Raw genomic sequence first — 12,079 nt, 5'->3', positions numbered from 1 at the left:
TGAATTTTTATTTTTAACATGCTAAATACACAACCAGATGCTTGCTTTCACTTCAAAATTTTTTACTGAAAAGAGAGAATTCTTCCACATCGCAAGTGAATTTAGAAGTTAAGGTTACGGCACTTAGTACGTTGCCTCACTGAACTAGCCATTACAGTTAAAACCATTAACATGATGATTATAGTGAATTTTATTCACGCAAGGCCGTCTGAGGCTGTAGAGCGCCATGGCACAAGAAATGTTTCTTCTACTCATGGTGGGCTCAAAGACCAATTTCTCAAGCATTTCGCCCCAAATAAGCCGAGCATCAGACCAGGGGAAAGCCTGTACTCATTGTCTCACCAGTGAGTACCCGGCGGCAGCATCAACATGGTACCGGATCACAATCCTTGCCGCAAATATCTATTCTTATCACAGTGTTTATTCTGAGTCCCATTTGAAGGCATCAATAACACAATAGAAAAAAATCCGTGTCGAATCTTCATCTAGCTGAACATCTTCTATTCCTAAATGCTCGAGAACAGTATTTTGCGCACGCCTCATGGAAATATTTTTCTAGTAGTATCGCAAAGTAGAGAAATATGATCGTCGAGAATCAGCTGGAAAATATGAAGCTTATAAGTGTGCATGTCTCATCACATTGCTGCGCACATTGTACACCTGTCCTGCCAGTGCGCAGGTCAGTTTACCCGGCCCGTATGGGCTTGCATCGCATGAAATTAAAGTCGTATGAGAAAGCTGGCAACGAATTTCTGCATATAAGGCGTCTTACAGATGCAAATACCTGAGAACTCTACGCCCTTCCTTCTTAGGGTGCACCCATTTTGCATGTATCTGACTGTGTGAGGGTCTGAGGCAAATTACAATCTATCTAACAGTTGTTGGCTAAGTCTGGCGCTGTCTGCCGTGGTCGAGAAAAAAGATAACTAGAAGAAGAATAGACTACCGTTGGAGGTGTTGCATTGTTTTATTCGCCCTCGAACTATGTCGACATAAAAAGAAAGAAGAGCACGTTCAAAATATTTGGTCATCTAAAATTGCCGCTAAGATGTCTTCAACAATGAGCAATAAAAACCTATCAAAAATCACATGCATTATACAAAGCAGAAAAGATTCAGCTTTGATATCTTGCGGTCGGGTTGTCTGATCTTCCTTTAAGACCTGTAAGGAGCTCGCACATGCGGGATCTTTGTGCACGAGCGAACGATACGCAAATCTTGGATTTAAAAACACATTTCTTGAGTTTAAAATCTGCTGCCGGCTGCCTAGCCTTCCCGAGAAACCGACTGCCTGGTTCCAACAACTGTAGCCTTTTAAAACTATTGTTACCGTCCTTCAGGGCCAAAATAATAATGCATCGTTCGGAAGAAGACAAGGTAAGAGTTAACAAAAAGGACGAGGTGTCCACTGATATCTCATCTTTTCCTTCCTGGAATAGGGTTTAAAATGTTCACGCTGTGAAGTCGCCACCTGCATGCATGACATCACCCGTTTTTTTTTTCTAGGAAATAAGGAACAATGCAGTGAGTCGGCACTTGCGACATCTGGAACCGTGTCTTAGTTGCGCCTGCAGCCTGAACCGCCCTAAAACACGTAATCAGTTATTTCGCTGGAAAGATAGCGATGTAGAAATGCTTAACAATACATCACGGGAACCCTTATTTATACACATAAGCAGCATAAAGATACCATTAGAAGAGTCATACTTCGACCAACAGAATTTAGAAATAAAAAAGTGAGGCGTGTTGATAGTAATTTTTTTTTCCCGCGCCGAGTCAAGGAGTGGAACAAACTTAATAGTTTTTTTAGAGCTACAATATGTGCAGTTTGAAAAGCAAGTGCGCAGTTTTGTATTATGATTTCTTGTGTTCAGAGCGACTACTACTGTAAAGCCTCAAACCATGAGGCAGCAGTAATCGCAACATACTCAATACATAAACAAAACAAATAAAATGTAAAGGTTTACAATTTTACAACTAAAAATTTTCACTTGTCCCCACATATGTCTCGGTGACACCTGACGACCACCTGGGAAGCCTAACGGCCAAAACAAGACTTTATTTACTTATTTTGTTCACCTTACAGACCCCCTTCAAGCCTGACACATAACTGTTGGGTCACATATTTATCAATAACATTACTAATTATTACCTTGACGGAAACACGACTGCATCATCTAAAAAGGTCACCCAAGTTCAAAACACTCACTGAAAAAGAAACCTGAACAGTTGAAGTACGGCAAATGAGCCGGAAAATCTAAGGTGTAAGGTGTTTGATTTAGAAAGGTATGGAAAATCTTGCGAGCAAACAAAGGCTGTCGATGCTGCGGCCACCATCAAGGCTTTGAAGGCCGGCAAGTCCTTTCAGAAATGAAACACTGCTGGTATACAACTAAGGATATTGAACGAAGGAAATTTTGCTATTTTTATTCGATTAGAGTACATTTATTTTTTATATAACGTACTGTTTCCAGACGGGGCTAGCCGGCAGATGCTTAGGTCTGATGGAGGTATTTCAAGCCTGAAGCTTCAATTTTTGCGACGCTTGATGAAGGTGACGTTATATAAATTCTTGAGATCTTTTGCAAATGATCTGACTGTTGTTCTCTGTGCTAGCCAAAATGATTTCAACAGATGATGTAATGGTAGGATAAAACTCAAGAATGAAGCTGCGTAGTAAGCTCAAAGGTCCCCGCCCCCTTTTAACCTATGACAAAGGCCTATTGCTTTGACGTTGCTGGCGATCCCTATGAACCTGCGTGTAGCACTTCGAGCGCGTCTGCCCCGAGTAGTTCCGGTTTTGAAAATAGTACCTAAAGACGCTAAATAAATGGGCAAGGGTAGGGCATGTATAACCGATGGCCCTGAAGAGTAACGGAATGGATCTCAAAAATGGCTGCGCTTTAGCTCTGGTGTAACCTGGAGCGACGCGATAGCGACATCTGGCCGAATGGAACTCGCTCAGTCGAATTGCAAAGACTTTCGCCGCTCCGTTTCGCTGGGCGGTCCTACTTCATCTTTGTCCTTGTCCCTGGATGTGGATTCACTCTCTCTACCTTTCAACACCCCCCCCCCCCATTCGGTTTCGCCGGTGCGCCGCGCAGCCGGAAGCTGCTCCGCACCACGTGACCAACCACGTGACAAGCCACGGCGCCCGCGCGGAGATTAAGGGCGGCAACGCTGCTCATTGGTGCCAAGCTGAAGTCTCAAAGTGCTCGCGTAATGTAGCTATTGGTACAGAAAAGCAAGTGCAGCAGAGGCGGGATTAGGAGAATGCTGTGTTTTTAAACGCTTCCTGGTATTCTTTGCGTCGTTTCAGAGAAAGAGCACTCCTCGAGTTTATACGGTACACGTACTCGGACGTAACTGAAACAGTAGCACCGGTATCCACTAAAGCCATAACAGGTACTCCTTCCACTAGCACATTCACTTTGCCCCTTAGCATCACTACAGGTAGGGGTATTTCTTCTGGCGGCAGACTTCCAGCGACCTCACCCCCACTGGTCGCGCCGACTAGTTTTCCGGCGGAGGATAGGAGGAGCGGCGTAGAGGTGATGGAGATCGATGAGTGCGGAAATCTGGGGGCGGTGTCACACTTTTATCAGATACCGGCGAAAGATTACGCATTTGTGCAGGCCATTGGTTGCCGGAATCAGCCGTGTAGAACGGGTACCGAGAAGAGACGGGTTAGTAATCCGGCCACGAAGTATAGTGTTGCAAAAGGGTTGCAAGCCCCAAGGGTAGCGTTGGCCTGGCGGCCTGGGGCAAAGCTGGAAACATCCGAAGGTCCCGGCAAAGGATGAGTCGACTGGCAACAGAACAACTTGTTTATTCTGGCATCGCCAAAAGAGCAGCCGGTCAGGGCGACCACGTTACTCGAAGGAAGGAATCGAAGTCTCTCCTCGGCGTCCGGGGCAGCGGCGTTTTATACCCTCGGAGTCGAGGGCAAGAGGGAACGGCTTGGGAAGAGGCGCCCGATATGGCGACGCTTCGACATGTTCAGACGTGACGTGCGCGTCCGCCGGGCCGGCGCCGGTCAGACCTCCTCGCCTCCCAGTTGGGGAGCTCCTCTCCCCGGCTGCCGCGCTTTGACAAGCGTGGGCACCAACATGCACACACACACACGCACACACGACGACACGTGGCATTGAAACCTGCCTGGACGCGCTTGGCGGGAGGCGTTACGGCAGCACTGAACGGGTCCAAATGACCGCCGCTTTGAACGAAGCCCCGGCGTCCGTTGCATCCGCACCGGCTATACCGCGCGTCGTAGCCGAAACGTAACAGACCGCCCCGCCGGGAGAAGGAGATCCCGATGGTCAGGGGACTGCATCCGCTGTCCAGAGGGATGTCGCTCGATGATGCTCGTAATCGGAACCGGTCGTCCCTCGACGTTGCTTGAGCGCAGCGCACAGAGAAGGCCTCGTTCTCAGGTTCAGGTTCACACAGGGCACTGCAAAGTGACTTCGGGAGAGCTGCCATTTTTGTGCTCGTTCCCAGCAAGCGTTAGAACTACGCCGAAACGCAACCGCTCAGTCAGCAAGCACGAGACAACCCTCACTAAGCTCTGCCAGGCTCTTTCCCCTTTTATACTACTGCCTAGTTCCATACAGTAGTCAAGCAGCACTCAGAACGCGTCCACAAATTGGAAAATTTCACTAGAAAGCACATAATCACTTTGAAACACTTAACAAAAGCAATATGTTAAAAATCCTGCCTCAGGAAGAAAACACCAGTAACAAACAACTTTGAGGCGGATTCCTACGTTAGGGGCTTCGACTTAAGCCATCGGCGTTACCGTTGAGACTCCCCTTTTTGTAACGCACCTCAAAGGAATATTGTTGCAAAGCGAGGCTCCAGCGCAGGAGGCGGCCATTTTTGGGAGAGATGGTCTGCAGCCATTGGAGAGGGCAGTGATCCGTCTCAATGATAAACCTCGAGCCGGCTAGGTAGCATGACAATTTCTGAACGGCCCACACGAGACAAGCACACTCTTTCTCGGTGGCGCTGTACGCCTGCTCACGACAGGTCAGCTTACGACTAGCATACAGGACGGGGTGTTCCACTTCTCCATTTTCCCGTTGGCACAGTACAACGCCCATGCCTCGCTCACTAGCATCGCACTGAACAACGAACCCTTTTGTGTAGTCTGGCGATCGTAGCACAGGTTGGCTTGTTAGGGCCCTCTTTAGGGCGCTAAAGGTCTTTCCTTTGTCTCGCTCCAGACGACTGTTTGGGGCTCTGTTTTTCTTAGAGCATCCGTCAGGGGAGCCGCGATATCGGAGTACCTGGGGATGCACCTCTGATAGTAGCCGGCGACACCTAAGAACGACCGAATATCGGTCTTCGTGCGCGGTTGCGGGAAGTCTCGCACAGCGGCCACCTTTATTTCAGAGGGGCGGCGACGACCCTGTCCAATCACGTGACCGAGGTAGACAACCTCGGCCTGTGCTAATTGGCACTTGGGAGCCTTGACTGTCAAGCCCGCTTCGCGCAGGCGGGTTAGCACTGCCCGCAAGTGTGCCATATGCTCAGACCAGGATGCGGAGAATATCGCTACGTCGTCTAAATATGGTAAAGCGAATTCTTCCTGTCCCCGCAACACTTTGTCAATGGGGCTTGAAAAGCAGTATGGCGCGTTCTTCAAACCAAAACTCAAAACTTTAGGACGGAATGTTCCCATTGGTGAAATGAACGCCGCATACCTACTAGCCTCTTCTGTAAGTGGAACCTGCCAATAACCCCTGACAAGATCTAGGGTGGAAATAAACTGAGCGCTACTAACTTTCTAAAGGCGCTCCTCGATGTTAGGGATCGGATAAATTTGATCCTTAGTGATGGAATTAAGCCTGCGGTAGTCGACGCAAGGACGAGGTTCCTTGCCCGGTACCTCAACTAAAATCAAAGGGGAGGTATAATCACTCTCACCCGCCTCAATAACACCGAGCTGTAGCATTTTCTTTACCTCAGCCTCCATAATGTCGCGCTGGCGGGGTGACACCCGGTACGCCTTGGATCGTACTGGCTCTGGGGAGGTAAGTTCGATTTCATGAGTAAGGACGGAAGTCCTACCAGGCCTCTTAGAGAACTGACCTTGAAACTCTTGTAACAGTTGGTGTAGTTCGGTTTTCTGCTCAGGCGACAGCGGTGCTTTAATGATTAAGTCACTAATGACCTGATCAGTGTCTTCCCTGTTCGTCACTGAGCCTAGTCCCGGAAGCTCTTCTAACTTTCCCGTGTCGGGCATTTCCTCTCCAGTACCTGGTGCCTTCAACGCTACAGGCTCAATTTTATTCAGTTCGGACGTGCTCTGAATATCAGCTTGCTGCGCCTCCGAACCTTTCTCATTGTTTGACAACGTCGGCCCCGCAACTACCGCCTTTGCAGCGAGCTCCCGAACTCTCGATCTGGTTAAGGCCTGAACGCTAGCCTCACCAAACAAAAGCCCCTTCTCGCGCAGGAGGTGATCGGACCTGTTCGAAAATAGGTACGGGTACTGGGGGGCAGCATAGATGACACTACGGCCTCCGTCTCAAGTGCTCCGAAAGGTCCTTCAATAAGCACTTTTGCTACGGGCAGACACACGCTATGAGCTTCCACGGCTTGCTTGATCCATGCGCACTCGCCCGTGAACATAGCGGGTTCTACGTAAGAGGGGTGAACTACATCCATTGTAGCTGCGGTATCACGAAGCACTCGGCACTCTTTGCCGTTCACGAGGAAGTCTCGCATGTAAGGCTCGAGAAGCTTCATGTTCTCGTCAGTGCTACATAATGACAAACACACGACTTCTCTTTTTGTTTCTGGACACTGCGCCGAAAAGTGACCCGGCTTCTGGCACGTATAACACACGCGCGCTTGCCTCATCTCGAACCGCTTTCTGCGTTCGGCTTCGGCTGCCGCCGTCTCCTTACGTTCGGTCGCACTGCTTTCACTCGCATCCGCACTACGTGTGTCCCCCCTTGCTCTCATGGGTGTGAACTTCGGCCTCTCAGACTTGGAGCCAAATTCACCCTTTTGACCGTCCTTAGCTCCGCGAGCCCGACGCGTCACAAACTCCTCGGCTAGCTCGGCGGCTTTAGCCACTGTACTAACGTCTGGCCTATCCAAGACCCAGTACCGCACGTTCTCAGGTAACCGACTATAAAACTGTTCTAGCCCGAAACACTGCAGAATTTTCTCGTGGTCACCAAACGCTTTCTCTTCTTTGAGCCACTCCTGCATGTTTGACATAAGCCTGTAGGCAAACTCTGTATATGACTCGCTTCTGCCTTTTTCATTTTCCCGAAACTTCCGACGGAACGCCTCCGCTGACAGCCTGTACTTTTTTAGCAGACTCGATTTCACTTGGTCGAAATCCTCTGCCTCCTCTCTCTTCAAGCGAGCGACTACGTCGGCCGCCTCGCCGGGTAACAAAGTGAGCAAGCGCTGTGGCCACGTTTCCCGAGAAAACCCCTGCTTCTCGCACGTTCGCTCAAAGTTAACCAGGAACAAACCAATGTCCTCTCCAAGCTTAAACGGCCGCATCAGGTCAGTCATTTTGAACGATACTCGTTCTCCTGCACCGTGTGCCTGACTTCCATTACGAGCGCGTTCCATCTCTACCTCAAGACGCTTCATTTCCAAAGCGTGTTGACGGTCGCGCTCTTCTTTCTCTTTATCTTTTTGCTCTTTACGCTCGCGCTCGTCTTTCTCTTTTTGCTCTTTACGTTCGCGCTCGTCTTTCTCTTTTTGCTCTTTACGTTCGCGCTCGTCTTTCTCTTTTTGCTCTTTACGTTCGCGCTCGTCTTTCTCTTTTTGCTCCCTCTCCTCAATGGTCTCAAGGCATTCCGGCAGCTCGTCATCCTCAGCCTCCAACTCAAGAATAGCCCTTAGCAGTTCTGGTTTTCTGAGTTTGTCTGAGACATCCACACCCAACTCTCTTGCAAGCTCCAGCAATTTCGGTTTGCGCAACGACTTCAAATTCATGGCTGCTCCGAATGCTGCTTTCTCTACTGCCTACTATTGTCTTGCCGCAAACTAACCCGGCAGCAACGACAACACAATTACCAGCTCTGTTTCTGACACTAACAAAAGCCTGGCAAAACTCAGAAGAAGAAATTCCCGCTCTCACCAAACCTCGCAGCCAAGAATTCAGCGCAGTCGTTCCGCTGCAGGCAACCAGTCATCACACAGGGCTCGTTGCACTGCTCCCGGATGGTCGTTGTGCTGCTCAGCATACAGTTGACCGCATATCTTCGCTGCTGGCCTCCGTTGTCGGGATCGCACCGCTGGCAACCAGTTGTTGCAAAAGGGTTGCAAGCCCCAAGGGTAGCGTTGGCCTGGCGGCCTGGGGAAAAGCTGGAAACATCCGAAGGTCCCGGCAAAGGATGAGTCGACTGGCAACAGAACAACTTGTTTATTCTGGCATCGCCAAAAGAGCAGCCGGTCAGGGCGACCACGTTACTCGAAGGAAGGAATCGAAGTCTCTCCTCGGCGTCCGGGGCAGCGGCGTTTTATACCCTCGGAGTCGAGGGCAAGAGGGAACGGCTTGGGAAGAGGCGCCCGATACGGCGACGCTTCGACATGTTCAGACGTGACGTGCGCGTCCGCCGGGCCGGCGCCGGTCAGACCTCCTCGCCTCCCAGTTGGGGAGCTCCTCTCCCCGGCTGCCGCGCTTTGACAAGCGTGGGCACCAACATGCACACACACACACGCACACACGACGACACGTGGCATTGAAACCTGCCTGGACGCGCTTGGCGGGAGGCGTTACGGCAGCACTGAACGGGTCCAAATGACCGCCGCTTTGAACGAAGCCCCGGCGTCCGTTGCATCCGCGCCGGCTATACCGCGCGTCGTAGCCGAAACGTAACAATAGGTAGAGGAACCGTAACGAGATGACTGTCGTCGGCGGGGAAAAAATCGCGAAGGTTACCGGGTTGACCAGAGCAGTAACACACAAGAGTGAAACCAGCAGCACGCTGCGCCGGAAAGGAGTCATCATACGAAGGACTGGGCTGAAAGTTATCGTCGCATGTGGCCGGCGTAGGCTGGTAAAAGTAGGACCGGTGATCCGGTGGCGATCGCGGTATGTGTATCGGCCGAAGCCCGCGGTGTGCCCGGTGCTCCTCAAAGTCCGCTGCGTTAACGGCGGCTGGCAGAGGAGGGTGCGTGGGATACACAGGTGGGAGATCTGAGGACTGTGTGGGTTCCAGCGACCTGCTCAACTCTTCGCCAACAAACTGGCAGATTGTGGAAGCCAGATCACATGACGATGGTGTGTCTACAGCTGCCACCTTCGTCACTCCGGCCAAACGGCCAAATTTCGGTGTGATCCGAGGGACATTTAATGTATCAAACGTGTGGCAGTGCTGGATGACGTGGGACATGCACTCGACACGTTCTTTTCCAATAAGAAAATTATAGACGTCTTCGGCGAATCCTTTAAGTAAATGGCCATCTTTGTCCTCTTCTCTCATTACCGGAGAGACGACTTTGCATAACTTGACAATTTCCTCTATGTACTTCGTACATGTCTCACCGGGAAGCTGAGCCCTTTGGCCAAGCGCTTGCACTGCCCGCTTCTTCGCGACTGAGTCGCCGAAGCACTTCTTGAGCTCCTCTAGAAAGCGGTACCACGTCGTGAAAGAATCCTCGTGGTTGCTGTACCACGTTAGGGCCGTGTCGCTTAGGGAAAACACGACGTTGGTAAGTCGTGCAGAGGATTTCCACTTATTTTAGCGAATGACGCATAGGTAGTGGGTGAGCCAGTGATCTACGTCGTCGCTTGTTGAGCCCGCTAACGACTATGGCTCTCGGCAATGCTGCCACGAACTGCTGGGCACAGCCCTCGGAGCGTCGCCGTCCAGGGACATCATGGGAACAGAAGGCGGCAGACCAGCAATTCCACGACTCCAGAGAAGGTCAAGCAGGGGATCCGTCTTCGGGGAGCCAGTAAACTCCGCACCTCCACCAAGATATTACGACCAGGGGTTTATTCAGACCACGACGGGCGACTGAATCCAGCTGGTGTCCGCTTGCCAAGCGCGAGACGCAACCAACCACCTCGTTCTCCTCCTCTTCCGCGTACTCAGCGATGCCGACCACATAAAATATAGGCATCACCTCTTCATGGGCGTCACAATATAATTTAGTTGCGTTAAGCATATTATGTTTAGTAAACATTGAATCAGTAGATAGCTGACTAGGGTTTCCAAAAAGTTCTCAAGAACACCGTTTTTGTAGTCGTTTCAGTTTATTGTAACTATGGATGGTTGTAACTCCGCCAACTAAAATGCAACATGAAAGACGAGAGCATAAATTAGCAAAATATATTGCTTTTTGGATCCTCACTGAAAGTAATTCTCACAACTTACAGAAACAGCCAACTGTTTTAGTTAATCTTATCGCCAGCTTCCTAAGATGCTTGTTCGACGACATGGTTTCTTCGAACAATACGCCTAAATATTTCTCTGATGTAACACGCTGCAAAGCAGCACCTTGAAAATTTAGGACCAGCTCAGTGTCACAGACTTTGTTGTGTTTCTTGAAAAAAATATACTTGGTCTTTTTAACGTTCAAGGTTAATCACTTTTTATGCGACCACTATTCAAGTTTGATCTAATAAATATTTATGATGTTTTCATTTGAGTTGCTATTTCTGCACAGAAAAAAATACTTGTGTCATCAGCGTACAGGACCAGTTTCGGTGAAAGAGAAAAATTACACATGTCATTAATATACACAATGAACAAAAATGTCCCAGGATCGACCCCGGATGTACACCATGTTTTACCGTTGTAATCGAAGACGTCAGATCACCAACTTTTACAGACTGTTTTCTGTCTGAGAGCCAACTTTTGATAATATCGAGGACGACGCCACGTATGCCGTAATCTTGCAACTTTGAGAGTACTATGTTCAGTCAGTAAGTCAATCAGTCCGTCAGTCAGTTTTTATTTGCAGGAAAATCACATCATCCTGCGGGTGGCAGAGACTAAATACATGGTTGCCTGATGAGGTCTCTGCCTCCGTAACAAAAGGAGAAACCTATAGGAGCACAGCAGAAAGCTGGTACAAAAAGAGGAGGATCGTTACACATAGTACACGCATACATACAACATGGCTGTACTTAAGCATTATGGGCAGTTTTTTTTTAAATCACTATGAGGATTCGCTGAAATATCACAAAAACACGTAAAAAGATGTCAACAATTCAAAACAAAATATACATTTATCATTGTTAATCAACAATCTCAAAGGAAAACAAATTTTCCCGCCGTTCACGTGTGAACCTTTTTCTAGGCAGGCAGAAACCTAAAATACAAGCAGAGTTATTAAACATGTCTATTACCTGGTATTCCAGATCTTGTTTTCTATAATTTGTTCTTGCTTTTTTATTTCTGCATTTGGGGTTACGGATATCATATTGAGCAAAAAGATGTGTGTAAACACTGTGAAGTTTGTTTTTGTATATTTGCTGTCCCAGTATTCATAAATAGACTTTACTTGCTTGTAAAACATCGAAGCTGGGAAAAAGTCATTGCGTCGACAACAATCTAATAGGACCACTGTGGTTCACAAACATTACGAGGACACGTTATTGCAGCAGTTTTAGCCTATCATAGTTCCCTTTTGTCATTGTTCTCCGGACCAGAATGCCATACAAAAGTTTATAATAGAACGGGAGTAATGTAGTGATTGCTTTAGCCAAAGAGGTAGAAGAGAAGCTATTTTTCTAATACAACCAACAGACTTCGCGAGTTCGGACAGCAGATGATTAACATGAGGGGTCCAAGACAACTCTTCACTAAACCATACCCCAATGAACTTTTGCACACTTGTTGTAAAATGTGTCCTCTGTACTGTAAGTTATTTTTTTTTTCATGCTTATTGACTGGCCTAAATGTTATGTACTTCGTTTTTACTGCATTCAATTGAAGTTTTTTGTTTTGCAAACTTGTGGATAAATCATTTAAATACAGATTGGCCGGTTGCTCAATTTCATGCAATGTTCTACCTGAAAAGAATAGACTAGTGTCGTCTGCAAACACGGCTATTGTGGGTGTTGTTTGTAGCTCCGTTATGTCATTCACATA

The sequence above is a fragment of the Amblyomma americanum genome, chromosome 9 (genome assembly GCF_052857255.1).
Source record: "Amblyomma americanum isolate KBUSLIRL-KWMA chromosome 9, ASM5285725v1, whole genome shotgun sequence".
NCBI lineage: Eukaryota > Metazoa > Arthropoda > Arachnida > Ixodida > Ixodidae > Amblyomma > Amblyomma americanum.
Note: the sequence above shows the minus strand (reverse complement) of the source record.